The sequence below is a fragment of the Cavia porcellus genome, unplaced genomic scaffold (assembly GCF_034190915.1).
Source record: "Cavia porcellus strain 051 isolate PalLab524CR breed Dunkin Hartley unplaced genomic scaffold, mCavPor4.1 scaffold_17, whole genome shotgun sequence".
Classification (NCBI taxonomy): domain Eukaryota; kingdom Metazoa; phylum Chordata; class Mammalia; order Rodentia; family Caviidae; genus Cavia; species Cavia porcellus.
Window position 1 is genome coordinate 22,365,902 of NW_026947500.1, and position 27,638 is coordinate 22,393,539.

General features: G+C 42.5%; 1 protein-coding gene and 1 long non-coding RNA gene across 21 annotated transcripts in view; one reads left to right on the forward strand and one right to left on the reverse strand.

Annotated features, from left to right (window-relative positions):
- The window catches only part of Aopep (aminopeptidase O (putative)), a 383,307-nt gene that overhangs the window by 273,342 nt on the left and 82,327 nt on the right, over window positions 1–27,638 (reverse strand). The window lies entirely within an intron of this gene.
- LOC134471098 (uncharacterized) lies at window positions 15,122–25,800 on the forward strand. 2 transcript variants are annotated; one of them, XR_010040453.1, is made up of 2 exons: window positions 15,122–15,250; window positions 25,464–25,800. It is a non-coding gene; the product is annotated as an uncharacterized LOC134471098 (long non-coding RNA). The 2 variants fall into 2 exon arrangements; XR_010040454.1 differs by having other exon boundaries at window positions 15,138–15,270.

Below are 27,638 nucleotides of genomic sequence, written 5' to 3' on the forward strand. Positions count from 1 at the left end.
CTGGCTTATTAAATAAAAGCCAGATCTCCATAGTGACACATAAGATTGGGGTGAGAGTCATTAGTCTTATTTCCATCCCTGCTTTAACATATGGGGGGTTCTCCAAGCCTTAGTGAACCACCTAAAATGCTGTCGTTTAATTACTTTTGAAACTTTCCAAAAGAGAAATTTCACGTGGTTCCACCTCCAGTTACTACACACTGATGAAAGACACTGATACTTCGCCCAATATGGTGGGCATGTTAATGAAACCTTTGTGTGTTCACTGTCTCTAAAATGCACCAGGTACTCAGTGCAGCACTGTTTGTTTACACAATAAGATCCTGGAAAACCTCCAAGATTCATATTTCAAAAGAGTAAACTGAGAATACCCACGCAATAAAACGCTATCCAGCTAAAGAAAAAAATAATGAGAAAACTGTTTAAAGCTTAATAACAGAAAGAAATCCAGAACACACTTTTAAGTGCCAGATCACAACGAGAAACAGAGTGTGCACTGTGCCTGCCTTTGGCTTCAGAAGAGGGAAGAAGGATAATAATCTATCTTGTCTTACTGAGTTGCATCTGCATGAAGAAAACAAAAACCTCCTGAAAACACATAAAGAGTAAGACAAATAAGGCAGATGGGAAAACAGGAAGGGAACAAAAACAAAAAAGCATTAAAGATCCTTTTGCAAAATTAAAATTCTTTTTGTAAAAAAATGTCTTACACCCTTCTCATTCTGGCCTATAGGATTGTCTCAGTCTAGGCAGAAGCCTGGGGCTCACAGAACTGCGGTGGGACTGGTGCTCAGGGGAAGAGCAGCAGGCAAGAGCAGGGGTGACCCTGACACAGGGCTTGCTCCCAGCTGGCTTCCAGCGCCCGGCCTCTCTAGCTCCATTCAGCAGAGTAGGTGTGGTGACACAGGGTTCTTTTGGAAGTTTCCATCATGTGGTCCCTGGGAACACAGGTCAGATAATGGCTCTGATAACAGAACAGATCAGAGACAGCTGCTTCAGGAGCGGACCGGGCTTCATCTCTGATCCAAAAGTGAAAGGAAAGCGGTCAAGAACACAGCTTTGTGTAACTGGTGGGACCAGAAAACCCAGGAGGACTGGAAACCCAGGCAAATGGATGGGGACTCACATGGTCCAGTGGAGTCCCACATCCCTAAAAGGTCAAGCACAAGATTTCGTTTTGGTATATGCTTTTAGATGTGAAAAGGGAGCTAAGAAGTGCATTTTTGATCCGGGCCAAAATATATATATATATATTTGTGGTTTTATTCTGCTTTATCTTTCTTTCCTTGGGACAAAAAGTTAATATGCACATTAAAACTATTAAAGTTCAAGTTAGAGCCTTGAAGGAAGACTTAACAAAAATGTACATACTACTCTAAATTGCTCCTTAGTGAACTGAGAAATTCTTTCTTGTAGAACTGAAATAATCTGGCCTCAACAACTCTTTGTATTAAACCCTGCAAGTTGTCCTACTACCATGACACATGTTGATTTTCCTCCTGGAGCTATTATTTTAGGGAATCACAGGTATTCTGAATTGTCAGGGACTGCGCAGTTGGTGATTTACAGTAACAAGCAACAAATCTCACGGGTTTTGATTCACAGAAAATATCAAGTTTCTGTAGAACTACTGGAACACAGAACCAATATTTTGCTAAGGACCTAATATGTACCAGACATCTGCACAAGATCATATCCACCCCACCTACGAGTTTCAGGGATTGGTCCCTGGCAGTTTATAGGCAAGCATCTGACGAAGGTTTCAGGGCAGTCAGTGGCAGAGCTCAGACTGGCACTGGTCTTTTTTGGGGGGTAAGGGGATAGGTTGCTTTGGAGATTTCTAGGCCATTTGCGTTGAGCTACATCTCCAGCCCATCCCCACCCTTTTTGAAACAAGGTCTCACTAAGTCAATAAATGCTGAGGGCTCCAATTTATAACCCTGCCTCAGCCTTCCCAGTGCCGGGATTACAGACCTGCACCTCTAACACCACCGGCTGGTAGTCGTCTTTCTGACTCTGAAATCGGCTTTTTCCATTATTTCACCCTGCAGCCCACAGAGTACAGGATACAAAGAGGGCTTGGTTGCCTGGCACTTGCCCTTGCTGAGCTCACAACTGTGAGTGGGCCTGTGTGTTTTCACCGCTCTGCTCTAGCAAACAACCTATCATTAGGATCCACTTGCCCCATAGCTCAGGGCCAATAGTTACAGAAGCCTAGACTCTGATCTGTCTGTCAACACCAGGACTCACACCCCACATGAGAAATTCCTCAGCCGAGCAAAAAGCGGAGCCTGCCCCGTCTGGTGGACGGAACACGTGTCAGGAGCAGGGCAGAGAAGCTTCTCTGAGTAGCAGAGATTCCACGTATCAGCACAAGCTGGTGAAAGCCAGGAGCCAGGACAGCACTTGATTCGAAAGAAGTTGCAGAGAGCCCATGGCAGTTGGACCATAGACGGGCCTTGGGTTTGTTTGTGTGGATTAACTAAGAGAAAATAGTTTTTCAGAAAACAAAACTGTATCCCAAAACCATAGGGCGTTAAAGTCAAGTGGTATCTTAAAGAATCTGAAGGCCAGAAAGAATTAAAGAATCTGAAAGCCAGAAGGGAAGGAATCTAGGCAATGACTGGCTTACTGACTCCCGTTCCCAATCCTAAACTCTAACTGAGGCTTTTGTGTGTAGAAGACAGACAGAGCCCCTTTTAAATTAGTCAGGGCTGTGGGTGCACACAGCCAGAACCCAACTCAACCAGTGTGGACCAAACAGAGCCCTCATTTGAAGGTGTCAAGCCCCGTGCGAAGAGCCGGGGCACACAGTGAACACCACTTCTCTCCTGTATTTCTGCTTCTCCTACTGTGTGGTCTGAGACAGGGGTCCCCTCTCATACCACACTTCTCAGCCTCCTTCACTCTTCAGTGTATGCGCTAAGTCCCAGGGAGGGACGTGTACTGGAAGTTACAAAGATCCCACTGTGGAGATGCTCCTGGAACAGAGGGGCGCCAAGAGTCAGTGGCTGGGTCTCCAGGAGGGAGGCAGTGGGGCACACTGCCTAGCCTGGGGAAGTGTCCTGGGTCCGGGTAGAACTTGTTGACAAGCGCCAATTTATCCCATCCCACCCTACAGGTCACATTTCAGCAAGATACCTACGGGACCAGGCTGGACAGTGTCCTTCTCACACCTGTGAGCTCACTCTCAGTGGTGGTACCCACTAGAGAGGTAAATATCTAGACCCGAACCTCTGTCCTTACCACGCTGAAGAAAGAAGTACAGAATGAGAAGCTGGACATCTAGTTGTGAGAACAAAGGACCCTCTCCCTGATCTCTCTACCTTTAGAAATGTAACACAGATTTCCTCCAATAGATTGGGGCCTTGAAGGTGAAAGCCAAGGTGGAGCCATCCCCTGGATAAAGAGATTCGTCTGTATCCTTCAGTAACTTGAAACTGGCCTACAGCTGATGGACACAAGGATTTTGTGCAGTTTCCTCCGAACCCGACTTGAGGCTCCTACAAGTAGGGGCACTCTGCCGAGATCTGGGGCCCATAATCTTCTGACTGCTTGCAGCTCTGGAGGAGGTATCAAAGCCAGGAAGAAACGGTTTGAAGCCAAACAGAGGGGGAGGGGGTAGAGCAGGGAGGGCTGAAGGGGAGTGAAGGGAAAGGGGATGGGGGTTGCGGGAAGCAAGGGGAAGGCCAAGAGAAATCAGAATTAAATGAAAACAGCATTTGGAGCTGGGGCCCTCTCAGTAAAGGCCTGCCACGCATGCATTAACCCTCCATCAACGAAAACAAAATCCAGGGACCCGGTGCCTGCCTGCCTGCTGGGGCACACAAAGCTTAGGGGTATAATATCTTCCAGGTGGGTGTGCCCAGAAGCACACAAAGGTGCTTGACAGGTCGTTTGAAACTGACTGTCAAGGTCAAAACAACACCACCTGCAAGCACAACTGAAATGTCCTCATTCATTCCCCTCCTCTGTTGTTGTTTGTTTTAAACCAAAGCACAGTTTGAAGGGCAGACAAGCCTGACAACTGTTCAAACATATGTACATGCAACTTATTAGCGTGCAAATGGAGATATCTGGAGGCTAAAGGCGAGGTGGAGGGAGGGGACGAGTCACTAGCTCTAAGGGGGCCAAAGGAGGAGTCTGAGCCATAAATCCGTGGCATGGGGGAAGAAGGCCTTTTCCAGGGAACCAGCTCTGGATGCAGTACAGTGGTGTCTCAGTTCATGAAAGCAATTTGGTTCGCAAACAAAAAGCTTTTGGCCAAATTTTGGTTTTGTTTGCAAAGTCTACACCAGATGACTAATACGACTGTGGCCATCTTTCCTGCACAAACACAAGCATAGCCATGTTTTCCAAAATTGTGGAACCAATTAAATTTGAGAAGCAAGGTACCACTGTATTTGAAAATGCTCTTTGCACTGGTGGTGCATAGAGCAGAGGCTCTTGTTATGAAAGAAAAGGGTCCCTGCCCACTGAGATCTGTTTATTTTGTAATTAACAAGAGGTAAGAGAGGCCCTTTCTGAAATTTCTGCTTGGGGGCCTCAAATTTAAATGCCTACTGATGCCTGGGTGCTGACGGAGTACAAAAAAATCCCAAGCTCATGACCTAACTAGCTCTTACATCAAAAGGAAAATATATGTGTATGTTAAATTGCTGAACAAAATTGAATCACCCCCGGCCCTGTTCAAAATAAAATCCCTAATTAAATCAAAGAATGTTAATGCTGTAAGCCATTCTGCAGGCTATTTACATCAACTCCTTTACCACAGTAGAAAACTAGGGCAGAGAGACCCAGTGGCTTGCCGGAGTCCCCAGCTGCCACTGGGTACAGCTGCTTGGAGCACAGCTTCTTCTCAGTCACAGGTAGGCAGCAAGCCTCTCCATAGAGTTTCTCATACACTCCTGCAAACCACCTTCTTCTGCCTCAGTCTAACATCCCTGAGAGAAGATGGCAGGGTATGGGGGTCTGTGAAGACTCTCCGTTGATCCTTCCTTGAAAAAGACACCCCACACATTCCTTCCCCATGACACCCCACATTCCAACACCTGGGAGGACCTATTACCGTCCCAGATACCAAGACCCTGAGGCAGGAGAGTAAGGCACAGCAGATTGGCTAAGGACGTAAGTGTGACCTGTGAATTAGGAAAATCCCACAACACATGCACTAGTTCCCACACACATTTCAATAGTTCCCAAATCCTAACACGTGGACTTCTGGCGGCCTAGACTTGCCCCACCTGAGTGGAGTGGGTGATGGAAAAAAGGACAGTGTTCTCTCAGAGTAGACTACTCTCAACCTGAACTTATTTTACAACTCTTACTAGGCCAAAACTTATTCTACAAAGCCTGTTTCTTTTCCTTTACCTTTAATAAATGTAAAACCTTGTACTTGTCTCAACTAAATTTTCTGCTCAGGACGGAAAGAACCTAGAAACTACTACTGCATCCCAGAGCTCAGTAACATATTTGGCAAGCCAGGCAGAAGCAGGTAAGGTCATTTTGGCATGTTTTTTTTTGTTTCTAAAATCTACAGCTGGGGCTGGGGATTTAGCACAGTGACATAAGCGCCTGCTTGCAAGCGCGCAGTTATGAATTTGATCCCCAGTACCAAAAATAAAAAAATAAAATCCACGGCTGAGAAGCCTCTCCCCTCCCGCCTCCCCTAGGCTGGGGAACTTAGGCGCCTTCTCATGGGATGGGAGCAGTTTCCTACCTTTCCCACCACGTGGTAGGTGGCAATGCATGGCTTCTGTATAAGAAGCCATAGGGTAAGAGGCCCACAGGCCCACCTCAGATTACTCCCTTTTTCTTCTTTTCCCCATTTTTGGTCACTCATTTTGGATACAAGTCAGTAAAGGGCAGCCAAAGAGCCTGTTACTAACTCAGTCATATCATTCAGGTTCCATGTGTGCAACCTAGAATTTAGTCTGCCTTCCTGTCTTTACCTTTCTGTTTGCTATGATACTTTGCTCAGCTTTCTTACCCTTGGGAAAACCAGCTATTGTAAAGCTGGCCTCCTGCGTAAATAGCTGCCTACCCCGGTTCACCCATTTTGTGCTTAAAGTCTCCAGATCATGCTTCATCCTAGTCCACCTTCCCACCATGACTGGCAGCCATTTTGGTTCATCGTAAGAGTTAATCACATGGACCAGACATTTTGGTTGATCACATGGGTTGGCTGCATGGGTTAGGTCATGTTTGTAGGGCATTTAAGTTGTTCGTGTAGTTTTGCCATGCTTGCATCCCCCCCCCCTTTTTTTTACTTTTTTTAACTGGCTTCATGGTCACCAGGAAGTCTCACCCTTGTAGATAGGCACTAAGCCTCCAATTTTAGGAAGTATATGAGCCTCCCCCTTCTTTTCTTTTGAATTGGGTTGAATTGCCTCGTTTTTTGTCTGTTTGGTTTTTGTTTGTTTTGTTTTGTTTTTTGATACTGAAAAGAGAATCGAACTCACAACCTTATCCCTGTCAGGCAGGCACTGTACTACTGAGCTCTATCTCCAGCCCTCGAATCTTCTCTTTATTTAAAAACTTCAGGTATTTTAGACACATATATCGGATGGCCTGAAAAAAATAAAGGAATGCCAGTAAAGTTCAACTCAAATAGCTGTGAGTATGCAACAGTAGAGCTAGCCGTATTCTTAGAACTTTTTAATTTTTTAAAGAGGTTTCTATTTTTACTGTCTTAAACAAAGCACCAAAGCCCTCAAAAATTAAGAGATAATTCTTTTCAAGTAGCTCCACCCTGGTCTCTAAGAATAGCAGTTTCTCAAGTGGCTAAGGGAATCTCTGGGGGTAGAGCTCCAAGCTGATCATACTGGAGTTTCCAAAACAGCTCCTAGAGGTCTCTACCCTTCTCCTTAAGGAGTTAGTGGGCACAGTATGGAGAGTTCTAAAGCTGAGAGCCCTTGGGAGTCCCTACTCTTCTAGGAAAGACACAGGTGTCACCTCAGCTTCCAGTATCCATGTTGCCTAGTAAGTACTTGTATATCACAAGGGAAGCTTTATGAACTCAACAGGTCTCCTCCTTCGTGAAATATCATATAAAGAACCCAAGACCTCCCTCTATCTGATCCAAGATGAGTCATGAGAAACACCATCAATAGCACCCTGTAGATTCCACCAACCTTGCCACTGGACTGTATCTTTAATCAGTGAGAACAGTCCAACAATGGCAATGTAAATAAAAAGGATTAATCAACTGTTGAAATATGGTTTGGGCCCACTATGAACTAAGGACTGGTGAGAGATGAGTACAAGATGACAGTTTATATGTCAATACTATTTTTTCATTATATCATTTTTACAAAAGGCAAGGAAGATGGTGTGTAATTCCTTACATTGAGGGCTTTATAGCTCTTTTTCTCTGGAAAAACCCAGAAACTAGGTTATATAGTGTGGGCCCTGAGGAAGTCTTCAAATCCCCACCTATATTTCAGGAACTTCGGGCCTTCCCATCTGTTTAATGAAGACAACCGTACTGGGAGGTGTCCTTAACTTCCTACTTATAATCTTCAGACCAGTAAATCAGTCCCATTCCCTTCAAGTGACTCGGGAACTCTATCAGAACCTAACACTCCAGAGGAACTGTGTTCCTCACTCCCTTCAGCAGGCTCCTCAGACAGCTGGAAGCCCCACAGGACACGCTTAAAGGGTACTTCTTATTCCTCTGACTCACAGCCTGTTCTGCTCCTGGGAGATGTCCTAGGAGCAAAGGGGAATATTTGAGTCAAGGTTCCTTTTGCAGTGGCTGAGACCAACAGTGCAAAGAATGGCAGGCTGACATTCAGAGGATCCTAGTGACCTATCATGGCAAGATGTCCAATTTATCTTGGCCACTTGCTGTACCCTAGATGAAAGACAAAGAATTCTAGAAAAGGTTAGAGGATATGCAGATGAGCAATCTGCTGCAAAAAGGGAAAGAAATCACCTAGGAGAGATTGTTTTCCCTTCAATGGCCCAACTGAGACAATTATACTAGCAATGGACTAAAAATGATGTGTAACATAACTGCCCTTGGCATGCGAATAAAAAGTTACATTAAGAAATGTGAGAATTAGGAAAGGGTCAGAGAGGTCACATAGGGCAAAGAAGAAAATCCAGCTGTCTTCCATAGCCGATTAGTAGAAGCTATTCATAAACATGCTAAAGTATACCCCTCTTCCAAAGTGGGACAGGCATTTACGGGACATCTTTGGTTACTCAGGCCCAATATTTGGCGTAAATTACAAAAACTTCAGCTGGGCCCCTGGACCTCTATGACCCAACTTCTGGACACAACCTTTTCTGTGTTCAACAACTGAGAACTAGATAAGGATGAAAGAAGAGGTGAGAAAAAAGACAAGCTCAGGTTGTAATTACTGCAACTGGCAATGCCTTAAAGTACACCCCAGGTGGGTCAGGGAAAAACCAATGGACAATCAAGGAAAGAGTTCCTATTTTGGGCTGGGGTTTAGCTCAAAGGCTTAGCAAATATGAGGTTGTGAGTTCAATCCCCAGTACCAAAAAAAAAAAAAAAGAGTTCCTATTTTAAATGCAAGAAGACTGGACACTGTATACACAACTCCAGCAAGTCACTGCCTGGGCCGTGCACCAAGTAAGGAATAACTAAACCATGTTGAAGTCCACAGGATTAATTGTTGTAAAAAGGAAATTTTTTTGAATTGCATGCGGATTAGGCCACTCACAGTGCTGCTCACAACATAACCGCTACAATAGATATGTTAACCAGAGAAAGTGTCTTCACTGCCACAAATAATCAACTTACTTTTAAACTATAAGTATATAAACAAAATTAAAATAGCTGCCACAGGGACTTGGAAGAAACTTCCTTCAAAGGGTGAGATATTCCTTGATTTGAGTTCCATTCCTCAGGGTCCTAAAGAATCTTTTCAAGATTTTGTGGCACACTTATTGCAGGCTAGTGGGAGGATTATAAGTGATAGGGGCTTTGAAAACGTAAATAAAGGGTGTAAAGAGGCTTTAGGAGCCCACCAAAGATGGGCTACACTGGCTGAGGTGCTTCAGATCCGTGCAGACTCGGGCCCCTCACATGTGCAGGGGGCTAACTTGGCAGCAGCTATCACTCACTCATAGCCTAGAGAAGAGGAAAAGAAACAGGGTTACTTATTTCAGCTGTAGGGTGGAAGCATTTTACCAAAAATCACTCTGCTGTACCTGTAGGGGCCCAGCATGGCTGCTACCTATTCCTTCAACAAAACCTTCTACTATCTGTCCGAAGTGGAAATAACGGTATCGTTGGGCAAAGGAGTATAGACCCAACATTAATGTGGAAGGAAGGTCAACCCATTCTGGAAAACTTCCACTCAGGCCTGCTCCAGCCCCACCAAACTGTGGAGGCGCTTTCCCCAATTCCTCCCCAGCCCTACCCTTCAGTGCCAAGCAGGTTTCTAATCTCAGGCAAGCAACAGAAGACAGCAGAGGCTTGGATTTCAATCTCTCCTCCAGATTCCTACTAACCCCTAAAATGGATCCCCAAGTTATTCCTACTAGAATCTATGACCTTTACTTCATGTAACAGTGCAACTCTTGCTAGGCTGAGGCAGTCTCATTTTAAAAGGTCTCCAGGTGTTGCTTGGTGTCATCAACGCTGACTATACAGGGAAATCAAGGTCATGGTTTGATCTACTTAAGGCACTGTGGAAGTCACACTAGACTCTCATATCACCCGATTGGTCATCCTTCCCTCAACAAAAATGAAAAAAACTACAAATATGGAAAGGAGGTCCAAGTGTTTGGGTTCCTCTGGTATGTATTGTGTCCTACAGATTAGACAAGATCGTCATAAGACGGAGTTGATCATTGAAGGCAAAACACTTAAAGGACTTTTAGACACAGGTGTGGACATTTCAGTTACTGCCCAGCACTAGTGGCCCACAGCATGGCCTTTGGATGTGGCCACTACAGATTCACAGGGGTGGGCAGTGTTTCTCACCCCAATAGAAGTGCTAAATTATTAACTTGAGGGGATGCAGAAGGCCATTCTGGACATTTTTCACCTTATTTCCTCCACCATATACCAGTCAATCTAGGGAGTCATGATGTATGACAGGATAGGGGGCATTTTTGCTTAGTTTTAACTTTTTGGTGACTCGTCAGATGTTATGACAAGATTTCCTTCCCACTCAAAGGCTTGGTAAAGCAACCAAAAAAGAACAAAGCCTCTTCCACTTATTCCTAAAAAGGACCATTTTGGGAAGGCTGCTCGCCTTCCCATTTTCAGGAGGAGCCTTGACCTCTTCTTCCCTGACTGCACGGATGGCATCTGAGCTAATCTGGATATCCAATGACCCTCTTTGGGTTCATCAGTGGCTCCTCAACAACAAAAAGCTTATAGCAGCTCATGTACTGGTTAATGAACAGATGATCACAGGCCTCTAAAATCCTCGTGTCCTTAAAAATATCCAATTCTGGTAATTAAAAAAAGTCAAGGCTGGGGATTTAGCTTAGTGGCATAAGTGCCTGCCTGACAGGTCATGAGTTCAATCCCCAGTACCAAAAAAAAAAAAAAAAAGTCAATAATATAGAGATTACAGGATTTTCAAGCTGTTAATCACACCATAGCTCTGATGGGAGCCCTTCAACCACGATTGCCCAGTCCCATAACTATTCCTTTACATTTTCCCTGCATAGTGGTTGATATAAAAGGCTTGTGTATTTTTTTGTTTTGTTTTGTTTACTATTCCTCTCTACCCTAAAGATAAAAAATGTTTTGCCTTAGTTTACTCCCTATTAATCATCAGGCTCCTACACACTACTTCTGATGGTGTTGTCTGCCACAAGAAATGGGAAGAGTTTGTGGCTGCAGCCATTCTGTCAGTCTGTCAGGCTCCTCCATCTACTTATCCATTACACAGATGATATTCTTCTAACACATAAATGGTCATCAACTTTGCATCCAGTATTCATTCAATTAGATAATGCATCTCATAATGCAAGTCTAGAAGTGGCCCACTAAAGGTACAAACTATGGTATCCTTTTCATATTTGGGAATGCATGATTTTACTCCTCTCTTTGACACTCTTGGAAGGGGGACCCAGACCCTACCTCTCCTAGAGCACTTACATCTGAGAATAAAACTGCCTTGGATAAAGGTAATCTGGCTCTCTCTATTGCTCAACTCTCTAGAGTTGACTCATCTTCACTAATGTTTTTAATTATTTTCCCAATTCAACATATGTTCACCAGGGTCCTTTGGCAGTCTCAGGGCCCTCTACAATGGCCATATATGCCACGTGCTCCATATAAAACCATCATTCCCTTTTGGAAGGGATGCTGTGGCAGGACTCATCACACATGGGTGGATGCATGCTATTCAGCTTTGTGGATGTGAAGTGCAAGTTATTATTTTTCCCTTCAGTTCAACAACAGTGCTTATGGCATTCTCATCCTCTTAGCAAACTGCACTAGCTAACTTCTCTGGTGTTACTGATTGTCATTATCCTTTAGATAAATTAACTGAATTTGCTTCCCTCACACCCATTGTTTCCCTTCAAAAATTAACTCTGTTCCCATAGCTGGAGGTGTCTGTTTTCACAGATGGCTCCTCCTTGGGCAGGGGAGGTTATGTTACAGCCTCCTCTTCTCAAATACAGAATATGAGTTTTTCTTCTGCACAAAAGACAAAATTACAAGCTGTTATATAGGCCTTACAAGATCATTCACCCACTCCAATTAACTTTTTTCAGACAGTACTTATGTTTGCAGTTTGGTGCACCACATTAAAACTGTACCATTCACACAAACCAGTCAGATTTTTTCATTTCTTTCACTCTCCAATTTGCTGTTCATTCACATCATGTCCCCTGTTTTACTGGTCATTTACATTACAGTTGCCATGGCCTCTCACTGAGGAAAATGCTGCAATGGACAGACTGCTAGCTACTGTCACTGTTATTCCCCCAGATTCCATTCAACAGGCTTCTGTTTCCCATGCTACCTTTTATCAAAATGCTTCTTCCTTATGCGAATAGTCCCATTTGACCCAAAAACAGGCGCAAAAAGTTGTTAAACAATGTTCCTGATGTGTAATACACTTTCCCCCACCCTTTATGGTGGTTAGTCCCCAAGGATTACACCCCAACCATCTCTGGCAAATGGATGTCACTCACATTCCTGAGTTTGGCTCTTTATGCCAGGTCCATGTTTTAGTACACACTTCCTCAAGGTTTATTTTTGCTTCTGCCTGCACTGGTTAATTGGTTAAAAATGTCACTGCTCACTGTTTAGATGCCTTTAGTACTCCTGGCTGCCCACGGGCACTTAAGACTGACAGTGCTACAGCCTATACAAGTGCTGCCTTCCAAAGGCTTTGTAAAACTTTTCACATTTCCCTTACCATGGAAATTTCTTATAACTTTTTTTTCTTATAGCTTTTTAAAAATCAGTATTGGGGATTGAACTCAGGACTACATGCTTGCAAGGCAGGTGCTTATGCCACTGAACTAAATCCCTAGCTCTTATAACTCTTAAGGTAAAAAAAAAATGTTAAAACATGTTCAACATATGTTCAAAATTCAATTACAAAAACAAAAAGGGGAAACCTGCCCAACAAAATTCATACCTCATAATAGACTTCACCTGGTGGTATATACTATTAATTATTTAAATTCTGCTAACAATAGGACTACAGCAGCAGAAAGACAGTTCAATCAAGTACCCTGGCAAGCATAAGGTACTGAGTTCAATTCCCAGTACAAAAAAAAAAGAAAAAAGAAGGAAAGAAAGAAAACAGGAAAAGGAAAAAAAAAAGATCTTCATGTTGGACAATGGAAGGGACTTAGCCCAGTGCTAATTGGGGTCAAGGGTTTGCTAGTGTCTTTCCAGAGAATGATAAAGGGCCTACCTGGGTACCACCACATGCTGTCCAGCTGTATCATGGACCCAGGCATGGAGAAAAAGTTGATTCCAACTTTCAAGAAGCAGATGCTCAGTCCTGTGATAGGGATGCCTTCGAGACTGCTCTACAGCAGAAAACAAGGATTTGGCTGGATCCAACCTTGGGCCAAATGAAGGAGTTGACCCCAAATGCCCAGGAGATAGTGACCAAATATGGGAATCAACAGTGTGAGTGAGTGGTAGCGTGCTTGGAAATAAATGAGCTGAAAAATACATGAAAAAAGGGCATACAAAAGTTACTAATATTCTTAAAATAAAAGACAAAAATTATATATTAGATAATATACAAAGACAAAAATTATATATTAGATAGATAAAAGATTTTATTCCTTTCAAATTCTTCTTATAAGAGATCTCTGCTAATCAACCAACAGATATTTCTGAAGAGTCCGTTTACAATGACAAATTTCTAAAATTGTAAGAAAGTTATTATAATTCAATTTGGTCAAAAATATATTGAGTGCGCTCTGATTTTATAAGATGTCTGTCTGTTTGTCCAGCCTGGTAAACTGTGTATTTATTTGACTACTGATCTTTTCTGTGATCAGCTGTTTTATATTTGAGCTCAACAATTTTTTCTCTTTTCTTCTTTACTTTTACATTTTTGGATCATTTGTTCATAATTTAATATGATTCATAGACTTAAAAAGTGTGCTTCCACCTGGGTTGCCAGCTGGTAAAAACAATATCAAATTCAGGTTTCTGATAGGCCATCAAAGTTGTTAAGATAATTAAACAAAAATCCATTAGAGTGGGGAAAAATTGGGACAGGATTCCAATTAATAAAGCAGCTGCCTGAAAACATTATCTAGTTCTTGTTCAATGATAGGAGGCCCCAATGATCTCCATTGCCTTTCAGGAGACACCCTAATACATGTTATTAAAATATATTATTATAATGTGTTTACATCACTCATCCATCAATGGATTAACTTTTCTAGACAATAAGATTTTTGATTTGTGATCCTCTGGTACAAAGGTTTTCATATGGCTGTGACAACTGATTGTGACTGTTATAGTTTTTGTAATGTATTAAATGTATTCATGCCTGCAGATATGTGGGCCTTCTAAAGTGTACAATTAAGATCACTTACAGTGATAGGCTATTCTTCCAGATTTAAACATCTTGCTTTAATGAAAACTTACATCATGTACATCCCATTAAAGGACAAGTTAGGTAAAAGTTTATTATTAGATAGAGATGATTAAAAGGGTTATTCTATGTCAAAATGAAAATTTAAGAATGTTACAAAATGTCATATGATTGTCATGCTTCAATAATATGTATGCCTTTTGATTTTTAATTTTCTGTGTAGTGTAATTGTTAACAGTGTATAGGGGTTCAACTATTAGAACATCGATAGTTGTTAGAAAATGACAGTTCTATTTTATGTTCTAATATGCTTGATATTTAGATAAGATAGTAATATTAAGTTTAGTGCCTTCATTGCAATGTAGTATCATTAATCTCATGATGTTCAACAACGAGGTTTGGAGACCAAAAACTAAAAACACAGATGGGCCAGGAGGACAGCCAATATTTTGGTCCCAGCCCTTTGAAGTCAATGAGGACCCAGGATGCAAACAAACCTCTGCTGCAACATCCCCTAATGAGTCTCCAGACTTCACACCAAGGAGATCGTGGGACTAAGAGGGAAGTGATTTGTGATGTGTAGTGTGCCTAAAGAAAGTCACCAGGAGGAAGAAAAATCTGTCAAGCTCCCATAAAAAGCAACTCAGTCAACAATGGCCATGACTCATCCAGACAGCTGACACTAACAAATACTTAAGAGGTGCTGTCAAGGGTCTACGGTAATTGCTGAGGAAGCTTAATTGACCTTGATAGACAGCAAAAAATTACTACAGGTTTCACTTTAACTTGGACTTAAACATTCAGCAGAAAACTATAACCACAAGAAAAAATAAACGGCCTGTAGAATCCTACAAACCCAGCTCCTCCAACTTCAACTGATCACCCACCACTTACAACTACAAAACAGAGAAGGAGGAGGTGTAGGGAAGCTAAATCTGGAAACTGATCACACATGAGGGGGTGAGACAACGCCAGTCATAAAAGCGACTGTTCCAGTCCAAAGTTGCTAGGCAAAAGGGTGTCACATGACACCAACCTGCAAAAACAAATAAATAAACACACTGTGGTGGCTGAGCAGTTCCTTTTCATCTCAGCTGGAGAGAGGGCTCCACCTGACTTCAGCTTTCTGTGTACTGTCTGTTATCTTTATTTCTCCATCCTCTCACCATCCTTCTTCCTTCACCCCTGAACTTCAAGAGCTATGCAGGACATGGCGCACCTGGACATCATGGGTGAGACAACTCAATTACTTGTAGGTACTGGGGCAGCTCGTACTGTTTTAGTTTCCTTCTCTGGCAAACCTTCCTCTAGCCATAATTGGGGTTGAAAGTAAGCTTCCTTACTCTTGCTCTATGTCACTTCGAAGGCCAAATGTTTAACCATGAGATCTTAACTGTCCCAGGTATCCTGCTCCCTTAGTAGAAGAAATTTACTAGCAAAATTGAGGGCAATTCTGAAATACTGGGTAAGACCAGAGCAGATATGACCCATAGAAATTGTCAGGTATCTCTAATTAGTCAAAGGGTGGATGCTGCTGCATGGTATCATGGAATACCTGGTAGGCAAATTCAGCTATGCCAGTAGTTATAAAACTAAAACACCCCAGCCAATTTTATAATTGAAAGCATTATCCAAAGAAGAGGTCTCTAGCCTCTCAGACAGCTTTCTCAAATGTGGTTTTCTGTAGCCTCGCCTGTGCCCCTGCAAAACTCCCATTCACCCGTAGTAATGCCTTCAGGAGACTATAGATGGTACAAGAGCTCCACCTCATTAATGAAGCTGTAATTCCAGCTGACCCTTTGGTGGCACAGCCAAAGACAATTAATTTTCTCTCAAATTTAAGGAGACATGAATTTGTTCTCAGTCTTATACCTTAAAGATGCTTTCTCCTCTATTCTCCTCATCTGGATTTCCAGTTTCTAGCTTCTCTGGGATGGGAAAATCCCATTTGAAAGAAAAAACAGCAGTATACTTAGTTCTCCCACACAGATTTAGAGGTAACCCTCACCTTTTTGCTTAGACATTAGAAAAAGATTTAGGAAACCCAGAGAACATAAACAGGAAACCAGCCTACAGTATGTAGATGATATTCTAATCTGCAGCCTATCTTGGGAGTTATCCAACCATAATACTATGTAAATCCTCAGTTTTTTAAGTTAGAAGGGATATAAAGTCACAAAGGGGAAAGGCTCAGTTATCCCTCCAAAAAGTTTCATACTTGGGATAAATTCTTATAGCTGGGGAGTAAGAGCTGTCCAGGGGCCAGAACCAAACTACTTGTGATCTTGAGCCTCCTGCCACCAAATAATGGCTTCATTCCTTCCTGATACCTAACTTGGGATTAATTCAAAGCCTTTATATGAAGCCTTTATATGTCAAAGATCCTAAGTTTCTGCCCCTAGAATGGGCAAAAGTGACAATGCCTTTCAAGAAATAAAACATATCTTTACTCAGGTTCAACCACTGGGAATATCTGACTTAAGAAAATGTTTCTGTTATGATTTGTGTCTGGATGTTCTTGCAAAACTTCATGTAGTCATGGAGAGGCAGGCTTTTTGGAGGCAGCTGAATCTAGAGTTTGTTATTGGTTCACTGTCTACTGCTGAGATTGGCTATGTAAGTGCTACACCGACCCTATTATAGCCTGCATACAATATAAGGGAATGAAAGAGGTTTACTCCTACCCTTTTTTGCCCTTGTTGCTTTTTTTCTGCCACCATGAATGCAAGCCCCTCTGCCATGCCACCCTACCTTGGACCCAGCTGATTATGGACTGAAAGTGCCACAAAGTGTGAGCTAAATAAACCTTTCATTTCTTAATTTTAGGTGTCAGGCATTTTGTCTTGGCAATGAGAGATAAGTAACTAAGACACTTTTGCTTTGGGTCTTGACTCAAAGGCCAGTTCAAGAACTCTGCCCAGTGGCATATTTTTCAAAAAAGTTGAACAGTGTGGCTGCTGGATGGTCACCCTGCCTGAGGGCAATTGGCACCTATAGCTATGCTAATAGAAGCTGAAAAACTAACTGTAGAGGAAAAACTAGAAGTCATGACTCTCTATCAGACCAGGGATATTCTAGAGAGGAAAGGTTACTTGTGGTTAACAAGAATGGTTTACCAAGTATCAGGACATATTCTCAGATACCCCTGAGATTACTATGAAGAATATTCTACTCTTAATCCTCCCCTTTGGTGCCGATAGGTTCAGAAGTTACACATTTTGTGAAGAGGTGATTTCCTAGACCTATACAAGTAGGCAAGACATCAGTGACTTGCCTTCTAAGACCCTGAGAAGCTGTGGTTCACTGATAGATGTAACTGCATTCAAAAAAGACACTGAAAGGCAGGTTATGGCTGTTGTCAGTTTACAACAGGTCACTGAAGCCACAGACCTTCCCCTAGGCACCTCTGCTCCAAAAAGCAGAGTTCTTGGCTCTTACATAGGCATTGGTGTTATGATAAGGTAAAAAGCTTATTATCTATACAGGCTTTCTGGTACTGCATGCCCATGCAGCAATCTGGAAAGAAAGGGGCTTGTTAATGAATAAGTAATCATCTATAAAACACAAGCAGGAAATTCTACAACTCTTAGAGGCAAACTATCTTTGTCTTTTTTTTTTTTTTTTTTTTATTGGTACCGGGGATCAAACTCATGACCTCACGACCGACTGCTTGCAAGGCAGGTGCTTATGCAGCTGAGCTAAATCCCTAACCTGAGGCAGTCTATCTTCTCAAGCAAACCACTTTTGGAAGGAACAAACAATACACATGTTGAAAGTGTCTTTTGGAAATCAAAAGGGTAATAGGGAGGTAAGAAGGACAGTTTATACCCCTCAAGACCTCAGCCTTAGTCCCAGTTCCTGAGGAATCATTAAAGTGGTCCTTCCTTAAGGTATGCAATGAAATGTTGTAAAAACCCTACATGGGAAATGGTCAATGGAATTTTTAAGAGGACTAGGACTAATGGCAACACTCAACAGGTCTCCAAAGCTTTCCCACCCTGTGCTTACAAGAACCCTGGTAAGCACCAACCACCTACTTCATTAGATCCTGTGCAGAGGAGAGGGACATACTCCAGGGAGAACTGGTAATTAGACATTACCCACACACCACCAATTAACAAACACTGGTCCTAACTGATACCTTTAAAGATTAAATTGAGGCCTTCCCTACCTGTGCAGAAAAAGCTACAGCGGTAGTCAAGGTGCTCCTCAGAGAAATCATTCTGCAGTTGAGGCCACTTTAGTCCCTTTGGAGTGATGAAGAGCTTTCTTTTACCTCTCAAATAACTCAAGGTGTGGCAAAGGATTTCAGTATAAAGCCTACATGGAGACTTCTGTCTTCTAGAGCGGTTGAGAGTCCCAGTCAGACCCTAAAGCAAGCTTGGGAAAACTCTGCCAAGACACTTGTTAGCCTTGACTCTCATTGCCAGTGGCTCTCCTCAGGGCTCAAAACACCTCCCAAACTGGGTTAATATGAGTCCACTACAGATGTTTATGGGAGGTCCTTTCCATCTTCTGATATGGTAGTAGGTCCAGGGACCACAAAACTCTCACAATATCTGATTAAACCAGGTCAAGTACAACAGGCATCTGAGTGTATGGGAAGAGTCCTTCCAGCTCCTAGCCCAGGACCACCACCTAGTGACTGCCCTGGAGAGCAAATACTCATTAAAACTTGGAAAGCAGGGACTCATAGACCACCTGAAACCAAAATGGAAGGGCCCCCTTTCAGTGATCCTTGCCACACCCACTGTACTGGAGGTGACAGAGACAGACAGCTAGATTTACCTTTCTAGTACAAAGCCAGCCCTACTGGAATTGTCTAAACAAAAAGACCACCCAAATAAAGAAAGTACTCCTTTGAACCTCTGGAAGACCTGAGGCTCCTTTTCAAAAAGTAAGACTCTAGTACAGCTCTGGTACAGATAAGTAAATGGGCACCTGTAATGAGGTTCCTATTTTTAATCAGCCCCATAATCTAGGTAATCTTGCTAAGGTTACAGCTCTCAGGTTCTCAATAATTTATCTAACTTCTCTCTTTGCCACACTTTCTCCCCAAAAGGAAGCATAGAAATCTGACCTATTCCTCATATTGGGCTCTACATCCCCAAGCTACTAGTAAAGTTCCTCACCTGACAAATTCACCATGATTCCTCCCACTGAATGGCCAGCTTGTGTGAAAACTAACATTCTTCTCTGATACACAATGGTCTTCTGATAACTTTTCTTTGTCTTCAGCCCAGCCAGTGAGTCAGAACACCCCAAGATAGTTGGAGAGCACATAATTCTCACCAGGTAGGGCCTATCATCCCTTCAGCAGTAAGTACCTATATGAAGATGGAGACCTCCACTCTCTCCCTTTATGGAACATGTGTCTCTCAAGGGAAAATGAGGCAGGAGGATGGGGTGTGGCAGACTCCCTGGGGACATAGATGTGGCCTGCTAATTACAAAATCTAAGGACACATACACAGAGTGGTTCCCAAAGCCCTGCCACATGGTCTTCTTGCAAAAGTGCAAGTAGGTTTTCAATAGGATGGCCTACACCTGACACCAGCCTGGAGAGAGGGTGACACACTGAGCTCTCCAGCTACTGTGTTCCCTCATCATAGCCTGCTCTCCCACTGTACAATGTACTTATTTTCCTACCTTTTCTTGGTCCAAACTTGCTCTGCAGAGCTGTTTCTTTTTTTTTTTTTGCCTTTAATACGTATAAAACCTGGCTACCGTTTGCATTTGTCTTGACTACTTTTTTTTTTTTTTTTTTGCTTGTGTGTTTGTTTGTTTTTGTTATAGGGAATTAAACCAGGGCCTTGTGCTTGCCAGGCAGGAGCTGTGCAGCTGTGCCATATCCCTGGCCCCTGTCTTGACTACTACTTTGCATAGGGTAGAGAGAACCTAGAAACCTCCTGAAAGATTCCAGAAACTCAGAACTCAGTCTTAAATGTCTCAATGGTGGGGCCTAGACAGCTGCAGGAATCCCAGGGCTGAAAGAAGAGAGTGACAAAATTTATTTTTATATAATTAATTTTTTCCCACCCTTTGAAACTTTCTATTTGTGTGTTTAATAGTGTACCTATTCTAAAATCATAGGGAAGGTAATTGTTCAAGGAAGGATCTATAATTAGAAAACTGTGGGCTTTCCTGTACTAAGCCATGAGTCCCTCAAAAGGCAGGGCCTATGGACAGCTTCTGCACTGCTACAAACAAGCCCATGCCCAGGCCTGACCCATGCAGGACCTCAATCACCACAGGGAGAACGACAGTGTCATCCAATAGCCAGTTGTGGATGCCTAGGTATTTTTGAATGGAATCATTTCCCAAAGTGTGATTTGAGGAGGTAGAATCTGGGACCACTGTGATCCCATAAAACATTCACTTGCAAAGGGGATCCCTGAACACAAGTATGGGGGACTACTGCTGAGTAGAGGGAACAGTCTAGCTCTGTCTTTGAGAAGCACAGATATACCAGGACATCAAATCAGATAATAAGGATATTAAAGGCTTTCTTAGAAGCCCTCCAGTTAAGAATCTCTTTTAACTTTGTTTAATCCATTCATTTCCCAAACTAATTAACCCACAGTTCCTTTCCCCACATTATTAACATTCCACAAAACTAGTCTTCCTGAAACTCACCTCAGAAAATTCTGATTGAAGCTCAAGGTCTCACCAACACAAGGTCAGCCTGTGGCCATGTGTCACCAGTATCACACCTGTCCACGGAGATGTGCATCCTGAAGGAATTCTAGGCTTTGCCCACCCATCCTGTCCCAAATGCCAGCTCTCAAAGAGATGTTCAGAAATTTCACAAGAAGGAAAACTCCAGAAACTGTAGTTGACTTATTCCTAAAAGAAACCTCCAACCTTACATTCTCAGAATGCCCTTGGAGAGGAGACCATGTTAAAAACTAGGATCTGCCGACCAGTTTCCAAAAACTCAACATGGTAGCCTCTAAGGCACACAGTTCCCATGATGAACCACCAGGCTCAAAGGCCACTTCTCCTCTTGCCTATCTAAAATACTGGCAGCAAAACCTAACTGTCATCTGCACTCTCTTGGAATGAAGTTACAGGATTTTCATTTTATGGTGAAGAGGGGGAGGGAGATATTTTTAGCAAAATAATTGAAAAGGTGAAGGGCAGATATGGTCTGCTCAATGATTGTAGGTCTGGTGTTCTATCTTCCTGGAACAATGTCTAGACTTTCTGAGGAGTCACCTCTGTAAGTAGCATGGTCAGTTAATTAAGAAATATAACATGTCCTACCTCTGGGCTATACTCCAGATTAAATCAGGTTGGACTTTTGAGTCATACCTTCAAATCCTACATTAGTAATCCATATTTAAAGAAAGCACTTGGTTTTTAAATCTTTCTTCATCTTTTTACACATGTATGACCTCCTAGTAAACCCAGTGGACATTCTTTTTAAGAAACACAGCTGAGTAGTCCTTCAGTTACAGTTTAGGGAGAAGATAATTTTTCACCCATCATATACGAACAGGCCTCAAAGGCTTAGATGTCTGTCAGTTCCAGCCAGACACCAGCTGTACCACAACACAGGCAGTAAAGAGGTGTTCACACTCTACTGTGCTAGCAGACTATTTCTAGAGTGGGTGTTCGCTGTCAAGGAGTCAATCCTCACAGAAAACACACACTGTACAGAGCATCTGTATGTCCCTGAATGTACAGGGAACGGTACAGAAATGCATTCTGTGCAGTGGGTGAGGAGGGAAAGACTGAAAGATGCAGAATATTCCAATGCAGGCTATTTTTTGCACTGATTCAGTTTTTGTTTTTCACCCAGAAAATGTAGGTCCTACCCAGCAATGATGCCCTCAGTGGAGAAGCTGCACGGGGTGGGGGTGGGGAGCGTTGCTCAGCACTGGTAAAATGGCACAGTCACTTCATGTTCAAGGACTGGAAGAGATTAGCTGCTTATGATGACATCAACAGAGAGAGAAGATTACAAACATAGGTAGAGGGATGATTGCTTCAGGAAGGCCTTTCAAAGGCCTGACAACTTCTCTTGAAGGATGGCCCTGGCACTAACTACTTTCTGAAGGTATGTCTGTCAATTCGCGTGTGGAGAAACCAGTTCAAAGAAAACAGAACACTTAAGCATAATCTTTCAGAGGGCAAGGGATCATGGCATAATGATGATAAAATGCTACTTCTGGGTGTGATGAGAACACAGCTGTTTGATGGCAAGAAGATGACTTCGGCTAAGCCGGAAGCTGGGAGTCACTTTTCCCAGTGCACAACAGAAGACCCAAAGTGCTCCTGTCATTCAGGAATTTGCCTGATTTGCAGATTCTGTGGCTACCTCAAAACTAGCCAACAGTGAATGCTGGGCTTCAACATTAACACAGTGACACTAGGATTTCAGGCAAGAAAAATCAAAGAACTAGGACATGTTAGAAAGAGAGCCGGGGGTTACATTGGCTCAGCAATGTAAGTGCCAGCTTGGCAAAAGCAAAGTCATGAGTTCAATCCCTGGTACCAAAGAAAAAAGAAAAAAAAAAAAAAAAAGAAAGAAAGAAAAACCTGAAAGAAAAAGGCCCCTCCCTATAAGACAGGAGGAAGGGGCTGGGGATTTAGCTCAGTGGCATAAGCGCCTGCCTTGCAAGTGTGTGGTCGTGAGTTCAATCCCTGGTACTGAGAAAAATGAAAAAGACAAAAAAAAGTAAAAAATAAAAGACAGGAGGAAAACTAAATCAAACACAGCAGTACCTCATTTTACAAACTTCATCCTTTTCAAGATTCTAGTCACAAACTGAATTGGACTAGAACTGAATCAAATTTCCACTTAAGGTCAACACTTAACCTAACCACTGAATTTGACTCAGGTCCTGTCCAGTTCAGCTTGGGACCACAAGTGTGGAAAGGATTAAGTTTGTGAACCAAGGTACCGCTGTAACTTTCTCAAGGAAAAGGGGCTGGGTGTGGTGGCACACACCTATAATTACAGCACGGCAGGTAGCTGAGGCAGAGGGCTGTAAACTCAAGTCCAGGCAGGGCAACTCAGGTACTTAGCCAGTGCAAAGGCTAGGTTCAATCCTCAGTATCTCAAGTAAAAAAGAAAAAAAGAAGAAAAATAAAGGAGGCGTGGATGAGGAATGAAATAGAAATAGAAAACAAAACAATAAAATGGGAGAAACTGAACTCACAAGAAAGCAAGAAAGGGATGTGTCCAAGGGGCATAAAGCACCTTACTACTTATAACTCATTTGGTCTGTTCATCTCAACAGCATGGCATGATTGCCAAAAAACAAAGTATTAAAATTTTACAGGAGAAAAACAAGATGGTATGAGTCACTTACTATCATTCATACCCACCTGTTCAACACAGCAAAGAAAGTCACACTGGAGAACAGGGGAAGGAAAGGCCCATTCTGTGTGTGTGTGTGTGTGTGTGTGTGTGTGTGTGTGTGTGTGTGTACAGTGTGGGGCCTCAAACCCAGGGCCTTGAGCATGCTGAGCAAGTGCTCTACCACTAGCTATGTTCCCAGGCCTCAAAATATTTTTTTAAAAACAAATCATGCAGAAAGAAATTTGATAATTAGAATGTAAGAAACAAGAACAAAAACAAAACAAACAAACAAACAGAAAACCATGTATGCAAATCCCACATGCACAGCACATCAGAGACACGGAAGAGTTGGCAGCAGGGTGAATGGAAAGGCACCTAATTTAAAGCTCAGCACATCACCAGCTGTTTGATGGCAATCAGATAAATTTGGCTAAGACAAAGGTTGCACCCTGCTTTGAAACTAGGGATCACACTCCCTGAAATTTTAAGGATCATTGTTTAAAACTATGGTGGTTTTGATTTGGGAGATCAAAAATTCTAGCACAAGCTAACAAAGAACAAGCAACGAAAAATTTCCCAAGCTGTGAAACCTTGCTACTTAAGATAATGACAGAAATTTATGACTGCTTCCTTTCCCGGCAGAAAGGAGCACAATTAGAAGGTTGAAAACAGCAGGCCCTTTGTACTGGCATGTTATGTTTTGCTTATTCTATTACGCATTGGCTGGGAGATAAGAATAAACAGGACAACACCCTGTCTAACCCCAGGAGGAGGGGCGGAGGGGAAAGCTGGTTACGTTCATTCGTGGGCAAGTACATGCACACTGTTTATTTTCAAATTGAGGTACTTAAGAAAATTGTGCGTGTAACAGTCAGGAACTAGTCTAATCACTCAGAAGTCTTTTCATTGCACAATCCAGTCTCTAACAAACAAGCTATATGCAGTAGGAAGCTCTACCATGAAGTGTATTGAAGATATTTTAAGTAATTGGTAATTATTTCTCTAAACTTTTGCTCAGTCTGTGAAAGAACTTAAAAATGAGGAAGAACAAATGTATAAATACAGCTTCTCTCCGTCTGACCTACTGTGTCAAAACATGTTCACAAGGAATCAACTAAGTGATTTGAGACTTCTTTCTTCCTGAAAAAGGATAGCTGACAGCATGAGAGCCAGGTGCTCTGATAGTTCCAGAATTCTGCCACAGACAACAGCAGCGAGGCCAATCAGGTTCTAACAAGCTGATCATGAGACAGGGCAGCACCCACAGTCCCAAGAAAACCAAGACAGACTTGGACCTCCCCGCTGGCTGTCTTCCCACAACGCCTGGCTGCCTGAAATGATCCACCTCAACTGTGCCATTTCTTAGCACCTCTGTTCCTCCTCCCCTGGGGATAAGGGTGGCTCAGCTGACCCAAGCCTGCTCTGAGGATGCTACCTGTTACAGTCTGTCACTTACTTGGTTTCATTTTCTCCCAGCCCATATCTCAATTACTTGTGCTGGTATCTCCTGCTTCCTCCCCTGACCAGAATCCCCATGCCAGTGGGCACGGAGACCTCATTAACCTTGTTTACACTTGTGGGCTCAGCATCCAGGTACTGCTTGGCAGAAAGTATGATATTGGTAGAAATACGTTGCGAGACTGAATCAACGAATACTGCAAAGCCAACAGGGATCGAATGAATAAAGAATTGCATGGAACAGGGGAGAGGAGGTCAAAGCAGAATTCAGTCATCTATCCACAGCCAGCCTGCTCCTCCCCGCCCCCAATTTTCCCAGTAGGACCAGGCATGAAGCTATGTGTGAAGGCTGAGCAAGAAAGCGGAGCTTTAAGGCTTTCCTTTCATGCATCAAAAAGAAAAGTTGCCACTCTGAAATAAAGTGCAGAGGCTCTCGAAATCTAAAAAGGGAAGGAAAGGGGTATGTTTGGGTGTCAGCAAAGTAGTTCTGCCTCGTGACATGGAACTGTAAGCCACTGAAAGACAAATGGTGGCGCAAACCGCTCATTATAAACACGTAGAGGTAAGGCTGAGATGTTAATTTTAAGCACCTGTCATAGAGCTGCTTTCAGGATATTACCCCATGAACATTGCTGCTATTATAACAAGAGTCTAAGTGTGACGATGTTCTTCTTTTAGGTACGATTATTTTTCAATAGGCGGAAATTAGAATCGCCATTCAATATCTACCTGAGACACCCAGGATGTGAGCGAGCACAATGGAAGTGGCAGAATATTAATGATACCAAAAGGAAGAGAGCTGTCTCTACATGGAACAGTTAAAATATACAGGAGCCAGGCGTGGCAGTGCACACCTATAATCCCAGCACTCGGGAGGCTGAGGCAGGAGGATCCCCATGAGTTCAAGGCCAGTTTGGGCTACAAAGTGAGTCAAGGTCAGCCTGAACTGCACAGTGAAATTCTGCCTCAAAAAAAACCAAAAATGAATAAATAAAGTAAAATGTGTATGTCTTCCCATAGGCCTCTTGGTGCTTGAGCCAAGAAATGTTCACTCTATGGCTTCTGAAATAGCAGATTCGGTCCTTATGGAAGGCAAGAGTAAAATGAAACAAAAACAGAAAGCCTGCAGACCATAAATGGGAAAAACATGGGATGGAATAGCCAGAGACGTATCTGAAAGGCAAACCAGTGGTTTTTCTCAGAAGCAGAATAGAATGAAAGCACCACCTCCCCGGGAAGTATGATTCAGAACAAGTTGGAGTTGGGACAAAGACAGGGCCAGGAAGTCACGGCTCTTGTTAGATAAAAAAAAGATAAAAATCATGAAGTGTGGCTTATTACTATGATAATTGATACTCTGCTTATTACTATGTCTAAAAGCATTCCAAATTTTAAAACAATGTGTATTATTTACCTTTTTATAAATTAACTGGGCATTATCATAAATTCCAGCTATATAAATGGGGTTCCCTTCCCCCATTTCACTGAAATACCAGATTAGGCTCAAAAATAGAATCAGAAGAATTTTAAGCTTACTCATATAAACTCTGATATGTAATATTTTAAATGAATTTTGGACATTATTTAAGAATTATGAGTATTACCCAGAATTTTTTTTAATTAAACACAAAAGGATGTACTTGTTTTAGTTCATGTAGGAATGCTGAATGTAATTTGCCAAAAAAGAACACTAAAATGATATTTATTATAGACCTAATCACCACAGAGTCCGGTGATTAGGAATTAAAGATCCTACATACATGTTTACAAAACACAGACTTGGGAAAACCCCCGGTAATTTACCAAGCCATCTGTGATCTCCCAGCACATTACAACAGGACGATGGCAAGTCTCAGTGCGGAAGTCTCTGTGGAAGCCTCCTCCTAGTCTTGGGATTGTCTCCTTTCCTGTTCACAGAGTACAGAGTTGACCTACTATCATTTTTGTTCCAATTTCTTGACAGAACCTCAAGCAAAGCCTTGACCATAAATAAAGCAGTAGGGTCTCAGCAGCTAGCTGAGTCACAAACTCCACTCAGATGTATGTGACTCAAGGTGTTGGGATCCCGAGAGAGTCAAGCCAAGCAACTGGAATCAATTTAAGTCAGAGTTTGGAAAATCAGTTGCCACTCCACTTCCCTACCCCAGCTGACGGTGGAATATACCACAATCCCTCTTCCACAGCTCAAATACAGCGATGGCAACAAAGCTCAGGAAAACATGGGACCAGAGCAGACTACTTCCAAGTCTAAAAAGGGAGGGGGAAAAAAAAGATATCTGACAACAAACCACAAATTTTTAAATGTGCATTTCCCCTGTTTTTAAGCATAAAAGCAGTCTTGTTGCTGCAAAGTCATCACCATGCCATTTTCTGACATTTGTGCCCAGTACTATTTGGCCCTCAGGTACTTAGGCTTATTACTTTAAAAATACAGAGTTAAGCATGTTTAAATCACTTTAAATATCTCAAAAAGCAGCAAACACCCAGCCGACCTGCTTGGGCATGCAAACTTGAAAAGAGAAGCTTTATAGAATGGCCTGCAGGTCAACAAATTCTGGTCTTGGCAGACTAATGTCAGGAAAGAGCTATAGAAAATAAGGTTCCACAGATGAAAAATTTTGGTTCCCGGAGGCCAGTACTTGGAACTGCTGGCAAACATGCTCTGCAAAACTACAGCCCTCGTAAAGTGCTAAAAACTCCCAAATACGGTCCCTTAAAACTGTATACAAATACAAAACATTTAATGAACAACCCTTGCTTCACCAATAACTCTGCTTAAATTAAGTGCAGGAGACTCTTCAAAGGGACCAGAGAAGCCCCCTTGTTAGGACAAATTCTATACATAGACATGCA